The sequence below is a fragment of the Cygnus olor genome, chromosome 18 (genome assembly GCF_009769625.2).
Source record: "Cygnus olor isolate bCygOlo1 chromosome 18, bCygOlo1.pri.v2, whole genome shotgun sequence".
In the NCBI taxonomy this organism is placed as follows: domain Eukaryota; kingdom Metazoa; phylum Chordata; class Aves; order Anseriformes; family Anatidae; genus Cygnus; species Cygnus olor.
Window position 1 is genome coordinate 8,253,376 of NC_049186.1, and position 21,526 is coordinate 8,274,901.

General features: G+C 43.5%; 1 protein-coding gene across 5 annotated transcripts in view; it reads left to right on the forward strand.

The window, feature by feature from the left end:
• Window positions 1–4,410: 4,410 nt before the first annotated feature.
• NOG (noggin) overlaps window positions 4,411–21,526 on the forward strand; it is a 35,307-nt gene continuing 18,191 nt past the window's right edge. Inside the window, exons 1-3 of one of the 5 annotated variants that reach the window (XM_040530542.1) lie at window positions 4,411–4,464; window positions 4,613–4,735; window positions 12,608–12,725. The gene's annotated coding sequence lies outside the window, so the exon portion shown is untranslated. Of the gene's footprint in view, window positions 4,465–4,536; window positions 4,736–12,607; window positions 12,726–18,782; window positions 18,911–21,526 lie in introns of those variants that run through there. The other 4 variants (XR_005813582.1, XR_005813584.1, XR_005813583.1 and 1 more) reach the window with 4 other exon arrangements.

Consider the following 21,526-nt stretch of genomic DNA (forward strand, 5'->3'; position numbering starts at 1 on the left):
AAACTGTATTTTTTTAAATAGGTTCTGACCATCATCAAGTATCCATGTATGTGAGCCTTACAATCAATGGAAATCTGACTGTAGTTTGTGTTCTTTCTCTGAATTCTTTTATTTTTACTGGAAAAGAAATTTTTCTAAGGCCAAGCTTTGAAATATGGTCTCCAAATTTTGATTTTGATCTGCATTGTCAGAAATCTAAATTGAATGGGCATGGCTTCCAGACTTTGTGGGTGAAAATAATCTCCCATCAAAATCAACAGAAATTGAAAATCATTTTATATAAATGTACATGCCTTAATACAAGAGTGATATCTGGGTAGTCGGATTTGAAGTGGCATCTTTCTAATCTGTGTGTTATACCTGCAGAAGAAGTTGCTGGCATACAAGCATCTTCACATCAAAGAAATGAACAGCATAAAAATCTTGCAGGCTGACAGACTGAGCCCTTTTTTTTCTGAGCCTGAAGGCTCTCATACAGGCTCTGTAGCTTTCAGCTGTCTATTTACAATGACAGCCAGACAGAATCTGCTGTTTATTTCTTGTGTGAATCTATGCTTTCAAGCCACATTGTAAACATACGGTATTGTGGGTATATATAATCTGGTTGTAGTCGAGAAACACCCCAGATATTACCTACTGAGGCAACTACCTTATAAAAGTGAAACACACTCTTCTGTTGTGATTCTGTTTTTCACATATTCTTATACAAGGAAGAGAAAAGCACAGCAACATTTCTAATGTAGTATAAAATTGCGTTACTCTATGTAAGCAAGAGAAATAAGAACAATCCCATTTTGAATGTTGATTGGAGGGATTCTGCTTTGGGTAATTGTTCACTTTGTTTCCAAGACGGGCAGGTTGCTAAATGTATTTTAGCTGCCATGTTGTCTGAGCCTTTCAATGTTTCATGCACTGTTCTCCCTTTTGTACAGATAATGCCGTAACTGGAATAACTGACATGCCCAAGGTCACACAGAGAGCTTGTGACAGAGCAGGGACACAATTTTCTGGCTAGTATCCTTACTACAGCATCAGTCTATTATCCATAGCTTGTGCACAAGTATATATGGTAATGCAAATGTTGGTGAATGTTTGTGTTTCAGCCATGACATGCCAATTCAATGCAAGCTTCGGAATAACAGCATCCTACTGGAGTATCTGTGGATACTTTCACACATGGAAAATATTTTAACTAAAATGCAGCCAAAGTGGAGTTAAACAACAGAGCAAAATAATTCTTAAAATGTAAGATAAAATGTGACTGTCGGTCATTTCTGCTTCCTTGATTTTTAATTCCAAAACATTAAGATTGCTATCACGTCTTCTAAGTTAGTAAAAGAGAAAAACAAATGCGAGCATTTAGTCATGTACAGTACTACTATGAAATTAACTATAAGAAACACCACAAGATAGAGAAGGATTTCTTGTGTGCATGTACTTAAATGACTTTGATGCACTTTTGCTTGTACCATGCATTTTTAGGGCCAGGTTGTTCACATGTTTTGCTTGCCCAGAGCTAAGATTTTATCTTCACATGAGAAGATAAGTAGGTGAACAGTGCGATTCCTACAGACCTTTATAGCAAGTTTGCCATGGTTTCTTGCAGACAGTGCTGTTTTATAATTGCCTCTGTGTTCTATGCTGTTTTACTGAAATGCTTTTAAACCAACTGGAAAGAAGTTAAAAAACTCTTATAGGCATGTTTTTGACTTGTTCTACTGACAGCAAAAGAAAACCATTTTGTTGTTCCATTCAAATGTATTAACTTATATAAACTGTCATCTCTCTGAGCGAACTATTAATGTATTTTTTAATTTTGTCTTTAAATAAAAGTTTGGGGGTTGATTTTTTTTTTGCTTGCTTATTTTGCAAACACACACACAAAAAATCTTTATTAATAAGCTTCACCATTTCCTTCCCCAGACCACTGTGTTTAAAATCTCAAAGAAATATATGTTCATTTTGAAAGGAGTTACTAATTTTTTTCTATTCTCTTAGCTTTTTTAATAAATATTAAGTATTAATTAATTAGTCCTAATTAATCAGTAGGACTCCTGTTACTTATCTGTCTGAATTACAGATTTAATTATTCTAATTTTTATTACAGCAAACATGCAGGGGAAAAAAATCAGGTAGAATTCCACCCCCTTCTACTCACATACACACTCAATTGCACAGAAAAAAATGGTAAACTGAACAGCAATTTTTGAGTTTTATAAACTAATAGTAAAGTCCATTTAAAGACAAACCAGCCTTTTTTACCAGTAAATATTAATGCTTATTTTTGGAAATATCAAAATAGAATCTTTGAATTTGGTGAGGTGGGCATTCTTTTGACTGAAACAATGTAATATTTTCAAAATAAATGATTTTAAAAATTCAGTCAACCAAATTTGAGTTCCCAGAAAAAAAAAAAAAGGCAGTGTCAAAATGTTTTGTCCAGTGTTTGCTGTTTGTAATCACTTTCTGAAAAATACTGAAGCAAAACATGTTAAGTGTGGATGCCTACATTAACTGATGAGAAATCCCTAACAGATAACTGGCTTGAAATACCGTTCTCTGAGAAATGCCAATATCTGCCACTGCTGTTGATTTTAGCAGAACTCAGGAGTACTCCTTATTTCTGAAAATCAGGCATTTTTTTTAAGTGCTTAATACTAGTCACATATGTACGGGAATGTGGCTCTAGTTCCCCTCAGCTGTGATCATTTCTGGACCACAGAAGATTTTGCCACCTATTCGGAGGTTCTTCACAAGAACCTGTATGGCCTTCACCTTTTCCCGTACTACTTTTAAAATGCTTGAGAAAGGAAAACGTTGCTTTTTTTTCCTGAAATGGTGACAGAAAGGAGCTAAATCAGAACTTCGGCTTGAACAGTTTAATACCCAATTCTCGTGGCTATACATGCTTGGAACCTGGCCCCAGAAGAACAAGGATTTTTTCAAGCTTTCTTCTGGGGTACACTTGTTCCTTCCCCCTTCTGTGCTTTGTGGGTTCGTTCTGATCCCCTTCTCTCTCGTGGCTCCATCCTGATCCCTCTCTTCCTTGAGTCTGAGTCACAAGAGCAATAAGGCTGCCGTCTTCGACCTACTCAGTGCCTCAGCTGTTAGGGTAAAGCCCACGCTCCCGCGGGACTCACGTTTGAGTACAACCCCAGGATTGTCAGGGCTCTGGCTGGCAGTGCTGCCGAGGGGACAGTCTAAGGCTCTATTTTAATCTTCTGGAGTCCAGCCAAGCACTGGAACGGAGCTGCCAGCACGAGGGGGGCCCTCCTGCTCACTGCGCCTGACCTCCCATCAGGAGAGGTGCTGGTGTGTTCCTTCTCAAACTACTAGGGCTCTTTCATTGCGCCTGACCTCCCATCACGAGTGCTACCAGGGATCCAGCTTCAACTACTGGGGGCTTAACCCTGGCTCTGATCCAACACACGAGTTACACGCTGCTTGTCTCCAGATGTAAGATCCACCAACTGCAAATGCATGCATCACAGGCTCAGCTGGAGGGGGCTGTTTCAGGTACCGTTTAAGAGCAGCCACAGAGTGCCACTGACTTCTCACCGCGTCTTACAGAGGTGGACATACCCCTGCATGATTTTCAGCAGTGCTGTATCTTTCTATTTGGATAGAAGCATGTAACGAACATTTTACCATGTGCTCATGGTCCTAACCTGAATCCACACTCCTGCAGCTGACTCTTTAGCCTGACAACAGATGAACATTTATGACTTTGTCCCCACAGGTGGTAATTAGGTAAAAAGAACACTGCTGTGTGCTGCGGCTCAGGAATGGACAAAGCTTGAGGATGCCTCACCATCTTAAATGCCCAGAGATGTGAATTTTACAAAAGGCCATTACCGAGGGCAGCAGGTTAGCTGAAGTCAAGCTGCTGCTCAGCTTTGCAGAGCTCCACTTCAATACAAATATAGCTATGACCTCTTCTAGAGACCAGACTCCTACCTTATGCTTTTACATTTGCTGTGTATCGTAAATAAATCACCCCAAAGCCAATTTAATACACCTTGCAATTTAACTTTCTGTTAAAGAGGAATGTATTTTTATTGGCCTTAATCAGTATGACCTTATTAACTAGTTTGCTACTAAATACACCCATTGGGTTGGCTCTGCAGAGCCACACAGTTTACACCCCAGCAGCCCAAAGCCTCTGCTGCTGCTGTAGCAACAAACACACAGTGCGATAACGCTTTTTTGTGTGGACAGTCGAGGGACCTTTTGGACACCAGCAGACCCGCAGCAGCTCCAAAAAACCCACGTTTTACACGTTTTTTTACAGGGTTTTCCTGACCGCATGGCAGCGGTACCTGCCGAGGCGCTGCTGGCCTGGCCTGGCCTGGCCTGGCCTGGCCTGGCCCGACCCGGGCCGCGCTCCCGCCGCGCCTCGCCTGCCGCCCTCACAAAATGGCGGCGGGAGGGAGCTGCGCCGCGCCCTCTCCTGGGCAGCCTGAGGTAACGGTGGCGCCGGGCTCGGCTCGGGGCGCCCGGCGGGTCGTTTTATGTGCCAACGTGCTCTGCGGGCTTCGCGGGGGGCTAATCCGAGTACCTATAAACGAACGGGGTGAAAAAAAAAGCAACAAACCTCCCGTGTTTTCCACAGCTCCAGGTCACTTAGCCGCGGCCTGACAGTGGGCCGTGCGCTGGACATGGTGGTGCATCACAAGAAGTTGGCCTGAGTGGATCGCGTCCTCATCACCAACTGCCTTGGCTGCTTGCCCCCCAGGTAGTTACTGTGCTCGGGGCTCTCAGGGGAGATGGGCTGTGGTGTCCCCGGGGGTGGTGGTTTCTGACAGAAATGCAGTGGTTTGTGACAGAAATGGCTTGGCGGGTGTCCCCTCAGCACCTCAACATGGGGTCACAGCATCTCAATCTCATGGCCACAGCCACCAGCCATGATTCACCATACAGGGATCTGCATCTTGCCTTAGAAAAGCTTTCCAAATCAAAAGAGATCAAAACCCACTGCGCTCAGTCATTAGGAAACACATGAAGTGCAAAAACATTCAGGCATTGGCCCACATGGATGAGGTATGTCGACAATCCAGGGCAGTTTGTGTGTCATCTGCGTTGAATGAGCCTCTGGAACACCGTTTGTACATGCATTCTTGGCAAAGTTAAACTCATAAAGATTACTCTGTTTGAGTGATTGCATCACTGCAGGTTTCTGAGTGACTCCAAACTCAAGATGCATATTTTAAATCTCCCCTGCTGTTGCTGATAATTTGTTCCATATTTACTGTATTACTTAGTACTTGCAAATGGTTTTTTTAGAATGTAAATGTTAATTAAATTAAATAGCCGTGGCCACAGCAGGTCAACTCATCTCTGACCCTTAATGTCATTGCAATCCTTGCTTTTAACTTTCAGGATTAATTTAGCACTATTGACTTCCTCCTGCATTAATCCATTTTACTTGAAAAGAAATTGAGCTTTCATTCATGTTTGATCTCAGATAATAATTATTTCTATGTTGAGCCGTGTGTTAGCATTGGGTCCTAAACGTTTTCAAAGGACTCAGCTCCTGAAACTGTATCATTTTTTAAAATATAAATAGGTGATACATAGAAAATACAGTTCTGGACTTTTTCAAAGACCACAGTTCTTATGATATCCAGATCTGTAAAGTGAGGATTTGGGTAAGAGGTTAGGTAAAACAGAGTAAAATAAAGGCCTAATGCAACAAGCTTTTAAAACCACATTTACACAGCTGGAGTTTGTATGGTAATATTTTTCCTTAAGTAAAGCTTAGCAAACTCCCACAGTATCAGGAAAAAGAGCATTTCAGAAGAAAATAGTCTCACGCACAGGTCTCTACAGTAATTTCAGGGTTCTACAGTAATTTCATCCAATGTTCAGTATTGTATCTTTAAAATCCATTGAATAAAATAATACTAAAAGTGCCTTAGTTATCATTTATGAGTAGAGTATTCTTTATGTACTTGATGATAACTTTTACTTTGGAGCAAGTATGAAGCCAATGAGATCCATGCTGTTGGGCCCACTAATGAGCAAGCTGGTGAGAGGTCCATTGTTTTTGTGACAGATAGATTTATTATTTCACTTTCAACAAGTCCTACATTATTTGCTAAATCAATTTACATAAAAACAGCTCAACCGATGCTGAGAAAAATATTTTAGTTTTGGCAATTAATTTTAAAAACAAACAGGATTCACTTTAGCATCTACTGAAGCCATAAAAGCTGGAGAGAAGTCAGCTGTCTTGAGCAGCAGCTACCTGATTACATTCCAAGTAGTCAATAATCTAGTTTTCAGCTTTCATGTTAAAAATCTCATTTGAAGTGGCAAATTTAATGTCTTTCACTGGTATTTTTCTTGGTAAATGTCTCCTCTACTTGTGGTTTAATGAATTATTTTAACTTTAATTCTTCGCCAAATTACCAGATTTACCACATACGGGTCCATGTTAATGCATATTAATACACATAGTAAAGTATTTCGTCCTGTTCAGACTTCAGAATGTTCAGAAGGATCAGCAGAGATTTATAAGAATGATTCAGGGATTGGAAAACATACCTTGGAGCAAGATACTTAAGCAACACTTTCTAGTTCATTTAACCAAGAGGTGACTAAGAGCTGTTAGCTCCTATTCGGTGTGTAGGTTTGTGAGATGGATGCTTCAGACTGTAAAGGTGCCTTAACCTTTGACAAGAATCGACAAGAAACTGCATTGTGAGACCCAGTGTCTGAATACTGAAGTTTTGAGCAGAAATAGCGAGTATAAGCGACTTTTGTAGAAACTTTACTGAGAATCAATGTGCCCTTTGCATTGAACTGCCTCTCTAAATTCACATTTCTTACTGGACATGGAAAAGTTAATTATCCCCCCAGATACTGTTTTTTAAGTAAGGGAAAGAAAAGAAAAAAAAAGGCTTGTGATGATCTCTAGAAATATCTTTAATACATATGCCATAAGATACATATACCACAGCATGTATTCCCATGAACAATTTTTATGAGGAGCAAAATAGTTTGCATTTGGCCTTATACATGTATTATTCATATTTTCTGCGAAAGATGAGGGAAATGAAAAAAGTCATTAAAAGAAAAATCAATTAGGTGGTTAGCCTAGTTTGTGGGCCTAAGATCTGCTTTCTTAAAACATCTATGTGCAAAGTAATAAGAAAAAATGAGGAATGGATTGAACTTTGTCCCTGGAAAATGTCTCTTGTATTGGGACATTTTTTAAATTCAAAAATACCCGTTGAATACTGTTTCATACTGGATGATGTAGTGTAGCAATTCCCTACTTTAACATGAGATTAGTGGAAAAAGAACCAATTGTCCCCATTCCCTTGTAACTTCACAATGTACCTTTGATGTTAGGTATTTTCAGAATACGTTGAGCTAGTCTTGGTGGTGTAACAGATGTCTCCTGCTTTAATTCATACATAAATTATTTCAATAAACATTGTTAATTAGTCTAATAGCCTGCATGTTAGCAGCCACTGAAATGAGGTATACTTCACACTTAAAAGGTTTAGACTCCACAAATTCTGCCATGTGATGCTTAGCAGTTTATTACTAATGTGATATTTTGTGGACTTCACAAAAGTAACTGCCCTTTTGTAATAAAAATAACAGCTGTGGAAAAAATTGGGCAGCTGGGCTGTACCTGTCCTTCTGTCCCTTCTGTCCCTGTCCCAGTCTGCAGAGCCCTGCTGGAAAATGCTGCAAATAGCCTGGAGCTTGGCTAGTTCAGGGAACAAGTAGGTCTTCTCATCAGTCATGTTCTCTTCCACCGGGAGCAAGCGCTTCAGTGACTGACCTCACTGCCTGTGTGTTAGCCCACCTGTTTTTGGGAGCGAATCCTTCAGCTCCCTGCTGAGCCCACTGCAGTCAGCGGCCGGAGAACTTGGCATTCCCTGAGACCTGTGGGAAGGACACTGGAAAACTATTGGCAGTTTGCGTGATCTTTACTTAAATCTTCCAGCCTGAGCAAATACACGGCGCTGACTCTATCCCATACCCTCTAGCCTGGTGAGAAGGCACAGGTTGAAAGAGCAAATAAGCAGAGTTTGCTGATACCTCGGTGTGAGTTAATGGGGGACAGGCAAAAACACTTAGAGGCTACCGAACAAATAAATTGGGACTTTGCGCTTGGAAATGAAGTTGAGACAGGACTTCACTTTTTGAAAGTGAAGGACACTGGAAGTTGAACAGCCCCACTTAGAGGGGAGCTTCTGGGAGACGAGCACAGATAAAAGCTGCCTTTTTGGCTTCAGTTTGACTGGGCTAGAGGTTGGCAGAATGAAGCTGACAGCGAGTGCTTTAAAAATCCCATCCCTGCCCTTTTAGTTTTGTGGGTAATACATTCCCTCAGGCAGTGTGAGTTTACATAGCAGCACACCTTTAAGTACTTGCATGCTGGTTTTGAATATTGACTCATGCTCTTCCTCAGATGCTCTTCTTTAGTTGTCTGTAGGCAGATTTATAAATTATCTGCCGAGGTTTATTTTGCTTATGTGCTTTCTTTAAACATGCTTAGACTTAGAAGATATTTAGTCAGTATCTTTGTCTCTTTAAAGACATTTGCTATAATGTATTGCTCTCACTATTAGCCTTTGGCTTTCGCAGAAACTCATAAAACTCTCTTCACTGCTTGCCATAGAGACTGCCTGCTTGCTAACTGTGTGCTGTTTGTCAAGGTGCCTCTTCTTCCCTAGTTCAGCTTCTTGAACAGAACTTTGTTGGCCACAGTAAGCAGTTAAGTAGCTAAATGTCTATTCAACGAGTGGCCCGCCAAGTTACCAACGCAAGCATATTTTTGTAAAGAAATATGCAGCTCGACTTGTGGTGGCCATTGAGAAGCTTAGCTGCAAAAACATCAACACCACAAGGACACAATATTTTTCTCCTGATTACAACACATTCATTTACTTTGGAATTCTTATGCCAGCTGAGGACTACAGGGCAGTGACAGTAGAAGAGTTGTCCAGATGCCAAGGAAAAGAGAGAACTGTATATGTACTCCTGTTCTGAAACGGTAGAGGGTAGGGAGAAGGGCTGGGTAAGGATTTGAAAGAATACATTTCCATAAACTTGTTTCAAGGGAGTCTGCAGATTGCTCCTGCAACAGATACCTGCAATACTTTGAAAATATGTATGAAGTCCAGCTGATTGCTAAATTCTGATTGTGTTGTTCACCCGATGAGAATGCAGAGATCTTCAGATTCAGAACAACTTTTCTCTTTTTTCCTTTTCAAATTAAGATAAATGCTTGCATTTCAAATTAGGCGAGGAAGCCACCACATGAGGTATTTGTGGTGGGTGCAGTCCCTATAATATGCATCCGTAAGGCTTGAGAGATAGTGGGCTCTAATATCTGACTGTTCAGGTAGCAACGCAAAGAATGAACAAATAACTAAAGAAGAGATGTTGTTTTGTTTTCTGTGGAAAATTCAAATCACCATACCTTTCTATACCATATGTAAGGCATTTTTTAACTTCTTAATTATGTGATCATTTCTGTTTGAAGGCAACCTCTTCATCACTCAGCACTTTAAAAAGTTTTTAGATTCACTGGCAGTTCACTGCAGTGACTTTTTGAAAGAGACTGTTCATCAAAATGTATGGAGTGCAGGCTGCATAGCCTCGTGCATGGGCTGTACAGTTTTTTTCTGTATCTTAGCACGTATATATAGGTTTTTTAAGCATTATTTTAAAACTCTTTATTTTTTTCTGTTTTATCTGCAAAATGCTTGAGCCAAGCATAGGTGTGCTGAAGCAGAGCAGCAGACAGCACTGTTTCATTGTCTTTCTCCTCTCATAGCTGTGTTGCCTCTTGGTTTTAACTTAGCTGTAGGCTTTTGTAGGGGCGGGACTGCCTTTTTGTAGGCATTTGTACAATACCAAACATGGTCGGTCCATGTCCAAGCTCTTAGATACTAGGATAAATCTTTGAAAGGATATATATGTGTTATCTTAATAGTATCATCATGTGTGCGATGTCATTGTTATGGTTGGAGAAGTAAGACAAAACTACTGAGTATCCCCTAATTGTGGGTGTGCTTGCTGAAGCCACCTAGGAGCCGATATTTCATATCAGTACTTCACATGTTCAAAGCACAGCTCCAGTTGGCTTGAATTGCAGCTGTTGTGGATGCGTGCCCTGCTATGAATGGCGTCCCAACTGAGGCTGCATAGCTTAAGCATTGTAGAAAATGAGACATACACATTAAGTGGCCACCTGTGGAAAGTTTTCAGTGGCTTACATGCTACCGTGCTGGGATTCTTTGGTAGAGCACAGGGAGAACACATTTGTGCTGGGGTGATGTTCAGGCCCTGCAAGAGTTGCCTTTATCTTCTTGCAATCCTCTGATTCCTTCGCTACTTAGCATCTAATTCCTGTAAGGGACCTGTAAGGGTCTTATTTCTGCAAGTCTCCTTTTGTTGTGTCCCCAGTGTCAGGTGCACGATCAGCAGGCTGCAGAGAGGACAAAGCCAGGCCACTCAGTGACTAAAGAAGTACCTGGGGAACAAACGGCGTTTGCTCTTGTGGTGAAAGCTGTAGCATAACGTGTGCGGACAGCTCTGGAGGGGGAGCTGTTTCTCAGACTGTAATGGCACCTGATATAACCTGATATTATCATTATCAAAAATGTTTCTTCCATGCTCACACAAAGGCCCTTCAGCTTCATTCCTTTATATATCGCCCTGCGGACTGAAGGATGTTGAGGGTCCTCTGTCCCCGGGACTGGTGTTTAAGAAACGGTGACTATTCAGATAAAGCCATGAGAAGCCCTCCAAAAGCAGCACTTGTGTTAAATTTAGAAGGCTGCTTCTAAACTAAATTTTGTCCGTGTGGTATTTCCCTGCTGTGTGGATTACTTCAAGAAGTTGTGCAGAGAGCAACCGGTATTTCATGGTGCACAACTGTTCTCTGGAGCTACATTCTTACTTGTGCGTATTCATTGCCAGTTGATAAGGCCACTGCTAGCAGCACTGCGGAGTTCTGTCACTGCCTTTCATGCAGCTGTGGTTGGGATCTCCCTTTCTAGTTGATGGATAACTTCCGCTCTAATGAAATCAGGAGATGCTATCCAGCCCGTGAGGCCATGCGGCCTGCCTCTGCCAACACCTTGCTGCTAAGAACTTGTTCTAAGCAGTGAGCCCTCTTCTCAGTTTTGCTGTTTTGTGACCATGGGCAAGCCAGTTCTATAGTGCTCTGCGTGCTTTCATCTTCTCACCTTTTGTCTGTGTCATCTGTTGAGGTGATCCAGAACGCATACCCTGAGCCACCCTTCAGTACAAGCGTAGTGCCTGCTGCAGAGGGATCCTGATTACAGCGCACCATTATTCACCTAGTACTTTTGGCTGAAAAAACAAAGTGAGCCACTGACAGAAGAAGCCGAACTTGACAGAATAATCACAGAGCCAGTGTCAAGTACACATATCATAATGCAGAAAATGTGTGCTACTTTGTATGAAGGATTCTCTTCCCAAAGTCTCTGATAAATCTCTTTACGAAACCACAGCTGTCCTCCAACGCTGCTCTATTCATGTTCATGACAATTTGAGGATTTTCAAAGCAGCCTTTCAGCAAGGAGCCATTATTTCCCTGTGCTCTTAGCCCACAATACAATAGTCTTATCTCCTTTTACAAAACGGTTTATTTGCCCAGTGAATGGCATAGTTGAAGCCAATCAAATTGAAATGTCATTATAAGCAGCACCTGGCGTGGCACAGCAGGGTTTTAAAGCTGTACCTGGCATTTCAGAGCCCCGAGTTTGGTTTTCGGTTGTCAGAGATCAATGCAACCACCTCTGCTCAGGCTGTGTCTGTCCACACCTGTATCTGGAATGAGCCTCGCAGGACAACAGCAGCCAGCACAGGCTTTGATGGAGAGGGTGAGACAGGGTCCTCGACAGAACCAAACTCCTGTCTTCATTTCCAGCTGCCCTGCATCACAGCTCAGCATCTGGCTCTTCCCTGCACACACCGCAGTGTTGCCACTGCTCTGAGCAAGCGTGCATGCCTGGTCTGCTTCCTGCTGGCTTCATGGACATGGCTGGTGCCAGGACAGTGACTCAGTGGCAGGGATCTGGAAGGAAGCTGTTCCCTGAGCGGATTGCTGCCCCGGGAGGCTAGCATTCACTGGCACTCAGCAGCAGCATCCCTCCTTTGGATGTCTGCTTGTGTGAGTACACACACGGCTGCTGCCTTTGGGTATGCATTTTCAGCAACCGAACAAACAGGGATATGAGGTAATCAGGAGACCTGATTGCTCTTTGCTGCTGTCTTTTGGAAGGCTCTGCTGCCCATTAAAATCCACGTGAACTTTTTCTGTCCCTTCACAGGCTTCTGGAATGAAGCCCTTTCCAGCGTCAGGATCTAAGCTGCAGGATCAGGCTCTTACCTTGAAAATCTGTGCATTAAATGCCTTGTATCTTGTCTGTATAGCTGTTGAGCTAATCAATAAACACTTTACTGGTTACATTTATCCTCCCAAGCTGAGGTATCACGCACCACTGGCATTGAAAAGGCTGAATGATTTGCCCCGGTTCATGCTTTTGAATAAAATTGACAGCTATGAGATGGAAATGTTCAGCTCTTTTTTTTTTTTAATTTGCCGCAGGAAAGATTTATCGGACAGAGGTGAAGTCTTTGACCCAGTTTTGTCCTGCCGGGGTCTCTCTGAACGCCTTCACAAGCTGCAGAGGGAGAGGAGGCATCCCAGACACCAATACTTTCAGGTACCTCTTTCTCTGCCAGTTCCAGCCGCAGCACCCCAGCTGTGGGATCCCTCACTGGCCCTACATTTCAGCATGCGCAGTGCTCTGGCAGGGCTGGGCAGCGACTGCAGCCAAAGAGGGGCTTGGGGCAGCAGGAACAACAGGCGCCAGGCACCCCGAGGTGCCACATCCACCCGCAAAGAGCTGTGGGGCGCAGGGGGGTGCTCGGGATGCTGCAGCCCGAGCAGCTCTGCCGTCTGGGGGTCTGCCGGCAGGACCCTGGCCGGGGGAAGCGCCAGGGTGGGAGCGGGGCCGGGGGGCTGCCGGGGCCCAGCCGGGAGGGCCGAGCTGGGCCCAGCCGAGGGCTGCACGCCTCGCGGGGTGCCGGCGGCCCGCGGGCCTGGGGGCAGGGCGGCTGTCTATTTTTAGTGAGGGTTTTATAGAGTGGATCCCTGCGGTCTGGCTCCACACTGAAATATTGTCCTAGTCTCAATGACATAAACACAGGGCCAGCCTGTGATCCTGGCGCCAGCGTCAGCTTAGGGAATGTGAATGAAAGTACCAGTGGGGTCCAGGCAAGAAGGAGAAGAAAAAAATCCCGACTGTAATTACAAATAAATCCCAAACCCTTTCGCTCTCATGGCTCACTTAGTACAGCAAATAGCCTCTGATTCTCTACAAATAAGACCCAGCTTAGTTACTGACAGATCTACCAAGAGGCAGTTAATGGAATAATGACTAAGGGAAGCTTAGGGTAATTTACAAACGGTTCCTGGTGTTGGAGGGCGATCGCCCCCACCTCGCCCCCCACCCTGCTCCAGTCCTGCAGCAGTAAGCCACCGGGCAAGAGCTAAGCCCAGGCACACAAGGGGAAGGCTGTTTATTTATTTATTTGTTGAAGAGAGCTAACGCAGAATGATGACAGGCAAACTCCAATGCCTGGAGCTGAGTCGTGTCCCTGGAGTGAGTGATTGAGGTTGGGGTCTGCAAAGCAAGGTTATTCGTACCTTCTGTTTTGATGAGAAGAGTGGAGAGATCTTAAATTAGAGTGGCATAAAAAGGCAGCTCTGCCATGAGACACCAAATGCAGCAGTGTGACATCCTCTGTCACAAAGGCAGGTCTCTTCTTCGAATCACTTGTCCAAATCAATCCCTAATATTTGAGTTAAAGCATTCAGTGTGCTTACAGAAGTTAACCTTCATGTTCAAAGTGTGCAGAACTCTTGTGGAACTTTCAGTGTTGTCACGGCAATTCTCTTTTTTGATTGGTTTTGATCTTTTTGTAAATAAAAACACAGTAGTGTTCCAAAGAGACATTATCCCATCACGAATGGGAGTAATGGAGAGGTTGTTCCTGCATGGGAAGCAATCGCACACACGTGCACACACACCCATGTGCACACATGCACGTGTATTCGTAGAGAGAACAAAACCAAATTTGTGCCTTGCATCTTATTGAACAGCTGATGTGTTTATTGTGAAAACAAGTCCTTTAAAAGTCAGTGTGACTTCAGAAGGCACGCAAAACAGCAACTTGAGTTAAGTGTCATTATCTGAACCTTGCTTGAAAGAAAATGATCTTAAGACCAAGGTGTATGTGGGAAAGTCTAGCTGATCGTTAGTCCTGTGACGGGTGCTTTCTTCCTACTGTGCCATTGTAGGCTTTCTAAGTATCTGTGCTAAATTGAGGAAAGTAGTAAACCTGTGAATATTTTTGAATGATAAAAAAAAGCCAAACGCCTCACTCAGGTTTACTGAAGGAAGTTGACTAAACATAAGGGATGCTTTGCTCTGAGCATACTAGTAATTTGCGACCACCTCTTTCTTTGCTGTGGAGATGTTTGCTGCAGAGGTGTTCATCTCATATTCCTCCTACAGCCCGTGTCAGTTCTCTTTCAGAGATGGTGGTGTTGTAGGATGTTGCACTATCCCCCAAAATGGCTCTAAAAGCTTTTAACTCTATGCTGTAATTGATGTGTTATGTAAACTGCAATAAAGGAAGGATATTAAAAAGGATGGGGGGAAGACATATTTAATGAGGATGAGTAAACACACCCAAGATGTAACTGTAGATATAAGAAAAATAAAAGCAGCTGGGGGGCTTCTGAGACATTGTTTGTCTTGAAAGTGATGAGAAGAGGCACCATCAAAAGACTTGTTTTACTACAGTCATGCTTCATTATGGGGAAGGAGAGTGTGGGGAAGGGGAGGGGTGGGGGTTCCCTACGTGACCAGGTTGCCAGAAGAGGGAACCTAACTCGTTTGCATGGCCTAATTAATCCCTGAACCCAGTCAAAGCCTGAGTCAGAGGGAGAGAGCAAATGTCAGATCTGTGTCTGGGAAGCCTAGATTCATTATTTTACTCGCCTGGGTCCCTTTGCCCTCGCAAGCAAAGACTTGAAACTCCCAAGCCAAATGAACACGTCCCAGAGGTTCCTATTGAACATTGGCAAGTTTGGAATATGTCTCTTTTGTGTCTGTTTCTGTATGTGAATTAATCAGAAACCCCCATGTGTGTGTCTGTTTCATCATGTGGGAGAGAAAGTGGAAGTCTTTCCATTTGCCAATAAAGGTACAAGTTCCTTTGAAAATTATCCCATTGAACATAACAGCTTTTCACAGCCAACCCTGTCACTGTGAATTTGTATTTTGTGACATTTTGTGGAGGCTGCAAAGATAATGTTATGCACACAACTCTGGCTGATCATGGTGATCTACTTCTTTTTGAAGAGATCAGATTCCCTAAAGGGATGAAGCATAACAAGCAGGAAAGAAATGGTACACACGAAATGCTGAGGAAAGACGTGCAGCTTAATCTTTTTCTAGTTATTAAAAATCCTTCATTCTTGCAATTTCCTAGCCAGAGCAGATTTAAAGGATGTTTAAATCAATGCTTTAATAAGGCAGTGATTTCCACTTTGTGGGACCTTCCTCTGTTGCATTTATTCTTGAGGCAAGACTATAGTCAGTTGTTTTATAGATATTCGGGTAAAAATGTACTCCTTGAGTACTCTGTAGCCAAAATATTTCTTGTGTTCACAAAGTGCAGCCCTTCTAGATTTGGTCAGGGGGTTCTGAGTTCAATATATTTGTGATCCCACTTCCCCTGGCTCTCTGGTCAGGTTTAGACCCTGCCTTAGGGATTTTGTGCTTCCACAAACCCCGTGAGTCTTTTGGAACATTTTGCCCCAGTATCTGAGGCAACATTTACTGGGTGCACGGAACCTGGGGGCTCTGGGCTTAGTTGATAGAAATACTTTTAAAATAAGTTTAATTTTCCTTCATTCACAACGAAGTGGCTAAATATGATGTAATCGGATTTATTTTTTCCTCTTCGCCCCCACTGGAGCCAGGAAAATGAAGTAGTTGAAAGAAAAGGGGTTGTCATTTTCAGTCAAGCAGCCATTCATCACATAGCATTAGACAATTAGCAATAAAACATTTCAAGGGCTCCATTGGTGCTAAAAGGGCGAGAGGGTCTTTTTAAATATCAGAGGTGGGAAATGTTATGTATCAGGGTTATTCAGTAGCTGGCATCAATGAATCACTCACATGCACACAGGGCTTGATTGGGGGGGTTGCTGTATTTTTCGCTTCATTGAATCTCTGTCACTCAGTTGTCTCTGCTGTTTTATAAAGAAAGGAATAATAAAAAATTGGTTTACCTCAGTAGATGTTTATCTTAATAAGCTAGCTGGCAAAAAAAAAAAAAGATAAATACATTCCTACTTGTCATGTGTGTATATGTGTAATATATGCTGCAACAGGGAGTTTGTTTGGATAAACAATGTTGCCTGTGTGGAAAATCAAATCCCCGTCAGGAGCCATAGCTTGTAAATGTAAGTGTCATTTTTTAACATAAAAAATGCCTTGGTTTCTGTTTCATCTTTGCCAATTCTCCCACTGGCCTCTCTCTTCATAATGAATTGGTCTGTAAACTGCGAGACACTCAGCCAGCTCGGTCTCTTCTCTTGAAGACTGCTGAGATGTTAATATTTGGCACAAAAAGCAGGATGGTTAGCTGGGGTAAGAGGAGGGGGAGGATATTAAAAAAGCTTTGGGTTTCTTCTGTTGCAAACCTTTTGCAGGAATAAATAAATAAATAAATAAAATGTTTAATTCCTCCAAGTGGGGTTGCAGCCAAGAAAACTGTTCTGAGGGATTCAGATTTATGGCAGAAAACACTGCTGAGAGAAAAAGCGAGAGACAGAGACAGTGGAGTTCCACCTCCCATGATATATAGAGCCAAGGGGAGGTATAAATACCCGCCACTTCCCGGACCCTCTTTTAAAAAAAAAGACAAACACCCAGGATCCTGTCTCTGGCTGGCTTGCAGCAAGGCGCCCTCATAAAAGCTAAGATAAACAGTTTATCAGCAGATGAATGCACAAGCCCTGTTCTCAAGACAAAAGTCTATACCTTAGGAAAAATGCAGGAGCAAGAGGAGAGCGGGCTGAGAATCAGGGAGGCACAGTATTTGAAGAGCACGAACGACATGAAATCATGAAATGGGAAAAATTGAGCAGTTCTGTAAGGACCTTGCAGGATTTTTTTTTTCTCTTCTTTCACAGCTGTCTCTCTTTTTTCTTTTTTTTTTTTTTTTTAAGGAAATGTATACATTTGGCAAGTGTCAAGTCTGTTCTTTACATATAGCTGTACTTAGAGAAGACTAAAAAATAACTTGTATTTGTTATTTGGGGGGCTTTTTTTTTGCTTTTTATTGCTTTAATGCATCAGTCACCCTAGGATTTACTCCACTATAAAACATTCATTGCAGAGCTTAGTTTCAAAATACATTATTTATATATCATTTATCACTGCAGATACAGGTTCTTGGCCAAATGCATCCATCCCTGTTTCTGTTCTATTGGGATTTCAAGGCAGAACTTCACTCTCTCAAAAAAAAAAATGTTTACCTTCCAAAGCGTGTGATCCATAACTGTTTTCTTTCAGAGTAGCTGATCACCTACTAGCATTGTGTAGTCCATTAAAACAATCCTTACCCCACAGCCCTTTTTGCGAATTTGGAAGGGGAGAGAGAAGTGAACGAGGTACCTTGAGATGCTGCACTGTGTTTCAAAGGCCCGGCTACATCTCCCTGACCCTTTCCGGAGTAGCGGATGGAGCTTGGAAGCAGTGGAGCAGTGGTGCATGGATTGCTGGGTGCGGTCACATGTGGCCTGCGATAGCTAAAAATGTGGGTTGGGTAGATGTCATGTGGCGTATATGAGCTACATCGAATGTCTGTGCATCTCCTTAGGGAATATTATAGGGATTCACAGTTTAAAAAAAAAAAAAAGTTGAAAATTAAATCTTAAGGAGTTTCTTACAAAATGTATAGGGGTGTGACAAAGGGACAGGGAGTTGGCCTAGCAGCTAACTAGGACATAAGAGTAATATTTGAAATCAGTTGTCTGCTCTGTCAGTCACAGATTTCCTCTGTAATTTTCGTAAGATACTGGACTCTCCTCTGCACTGATACAGGTTTACTCTAATCAGGCCCTCCAGCATTTCCGTGAAGGAGGCAAGGACTGGCATTCCTGCTCTACAAATAAGGAAAGCAGAAAGCTAGGAAATGTATTGCCCAAAGCCACATGAGAAATTTGCATGAGAGCTATGCAGAGGATTTATTTGGTTGTGTTGTTGGTTTTGCTTTATTTAACAAACCATCGTCTCATATGGCAGCACGTTTTTGAAAATAAGAAGTGAGAGGCAATGAGTTCATGATCTGTGTTAAAATAATCTTCAAGTATAAGGGAAATAAGGATTGTTGTGAGGAAGTCTCCTACTCCTAAGGAAGACACAGCTTTTCTGAGTGCACCTGGCATGGTTCTTCCTCCTCCCGGTGTTGTAGTGGTTTGTTACTTTCTGAGGGATTTGCTCCGTGCTACTTGCTTATAGACCAGGCTGGTTCAAGCCCATGCACTGAGAGCAGCGTGGCGGCCCTGAGTGCGGGGTTGGGTGGGTAAGTAGGGCCATTTCCTTCAGACTGAATGGGAAACAAATCTCTCCTGAGTTCTTTCTGTGCATCCTTGCTGTTGTGGACTGAAATCAGATCCTTACATAATGTGTTTTCAGAGCTGTGCCTCCAGAGTCATAATGGGGCAGGCTGCATACCTCTTCTCTCCTCATCAGAGATGTGACCCTGCAGAAGCAGCATCTCAGCCTTGCCCACATTGGCTTCCTGCGTGCCTTGAAAGTTGTATTTGCTTTGTCTACTGAAAAAACACATTTTTACTACTGTCAGCACTCCAGAACCAATAAAGCTGAGGCGAAAGGAGTTGTTTCCTCCTCTGCTTCATGCTCCATTGCCAGTAGAGTGACCAGCTAAGGCCTCTACGAGCCGCTGGCCTCTCTCCCTATACCAGGCAGGGCTGGCATCATACACAGAGTCTGGATCAGGCCCTTTACCTCTGAGCTTCATTTACTGCTGTTTTCAGCAAACCCTGCACTGAATCCGTTTGATGGGCATCCAAATCTCTTTTCCCTCTGACCCAGAGGCTTCTGGCAGAGCTGTTACTGGCAGCTCTTCCCCAGTCCTGCTATCAGCCATTCCACCAAGAAATTCTTGGGCCACAAGCGACTTCTGTCACTTCTGCTTCCCTCGAGCTCTCGCGGCCTTGCCAGGAGTGTGGTGCTCCCCACGCAGGCACCTGCGCCGGAGGAGTTCCCAAGCCCCAGCCTGCCCCGCTCAGGACCACCGGCCGTCAGGGAGGCAGCCTGTCCGTCCTTCCTCCTACCTGCAACTGGGTCGGCAGCGTAAGGGCTTTGAGTGCCTCCTTGGGAGCGTGGTTTTGAATTAGAATCTTAAACACACACCTGGCATGAAGCAGACAGGACACAAGCTTTATAGGCTTTATTTTTAGACTCTGAGACGGGTAGTTAAAAAAGTGTTTTTAACTGAGCTGAGTAAAATCAAATTTATTATTAAAGGAGAAATACAAGACATCACGATGTAACTTCAGAATTTTTGCTTTCTCTTCAAAACACTTGTGCTTTAACCTGTTGTTGGGTTTTGTGCCTTTGTTTAAACAAGGCAGTTTAAGAGCAAATTCCCAAACATTTGCATAGAGCTACAGGTTACAACCTTTCCCAGCTTTTCCTTGGCCAGCATTGCCATGTACACAACGAAGAGGAACTGGCCCATACCAGCTGCAAATTTTCGCAGTAATTTCATTGGGAAAACGATCTGATCCAACCTAATATTTGACTACTTTCATAGAACTCTTTTAGAAAGAAGTGGAAGTGTGTCAACAAAGACTCCCAAAAAGAAGGAGAAAGGAGGAGGGGATCCAAGGAGGAGCAGTTTATTCCTCGGACACGTAACACTGCACAATCCCGTTTTTGTAGTTGGTCAGAAGTCACAGCCTGAATGAAATCCCTCCCCAAATGGTTCCAGTTCTCACTGTGAAATGAGACTTGCCGGAGGAAGGAAGATAGTGAGGAAAGAGCCAGACAAGCAGGCAACCCAAAAACCATTAACCCCTTGCTAGGATTCAACACCCATCCTCACCACCTCTCCTGCCTGAAATCAGGCACGCCAGGCAATACTACAAAACAGAGCGATGCTGCAGCAGCGCAGTTGAGCAGGTACATCAACAGTTTCACATCCTTGTTCCTTGACAGAACCCAGCATTGCTTCCACTGCCGGGAAGTGGATCAGCTGATGAGCTCTGAGTGTGGGCTTAGGCTCCGAAACACGCAATTCCATTTTGTCCTGTGGGGTGACCAAAAAAATGAGGGTGAAGGAATGAAAGGAGATGAACAGACCTTCACCAGCTCAGCTCTGAGACAGAGGAGCTGCTTCCAGAGGGCATCTCCCAGCAGGCAGGAGTGGAACCAGAACATGAACAGGCCAAGACCCACAGCGAGAACTTGAGCCAGAAGCAGCAGTGCCTGAGCAACCTGCTGGGTCCGTGCAGACCTGAGCACCTCCATGTCCTGCTGGCAGGCAGTTAAGTAACCAAGTCACATCCAGTTAAAGACCAAATCCAGCACAAAGTCTGTCTTCATTTCCTGGTCAATTGCTACTCCTTGAATTTTGGGGGATCTTATTTTGAAAGACTGGAGGTGTGGCTTCTCCCTTAGTACACAGACAACTTGAATGCCAAGTTTCAGCGATGAACATTCATCAGGTTTTGGATGAAGGTAGAGACCTGAACTACCAGGTGAAAAAATACCTCCTAAAACTCCAGCAGATCCTGCGCTGACATGGTAGTAGCAAGTGTCACCGTGAAGCTCCTTTTCCAGTGCAGAGCGTGGGTTGGTTTTCCATCCTTTTCATGTCAGTTATTTCAGTTCTGTAGTGTTTATAAAATGCCCTACCTGCTCAGGAATAAACAAAAGTAAGATTTAAAGCAGCATCGCATGAAGTTTAGCTTAGGGAGTGAAAATAGATGACAAAAATACAGTTAACTCTTAGACAAACAGCTCACCCTGGGTAATACAGTCTATACATTGCTTTCCTTAAGACCCTAAGTTCGAAGAGTAACATTTAAACAGACGCATAAATAATTTAGGAGAAATGGCAAAGCTTCAGCCCCATTAAACTCAGGCTCCCGAGCGCCTAACAGCCTGCAGCAACGGCATGCAAGCACTCTAGGCGATTGTCCCGAGTTCTCAGCAGCCCGATCGCCTCCCCTGCCAGCAGGCCGGCTGCCTGCCCTTACGGAGGGGAACTTACCCCGGCCGCGGGCCCGCTCCTGCCGCCGGTGCTGGGGGGCTTCGGGGCATACCCTCCGCGCAGCTCCCGGCCCCAGCCCCCGCAGAAGCCCCGGCACAACCGGGGCTCTCCTCTCCGCCTCCCCCGGCCCCCCGCTTCC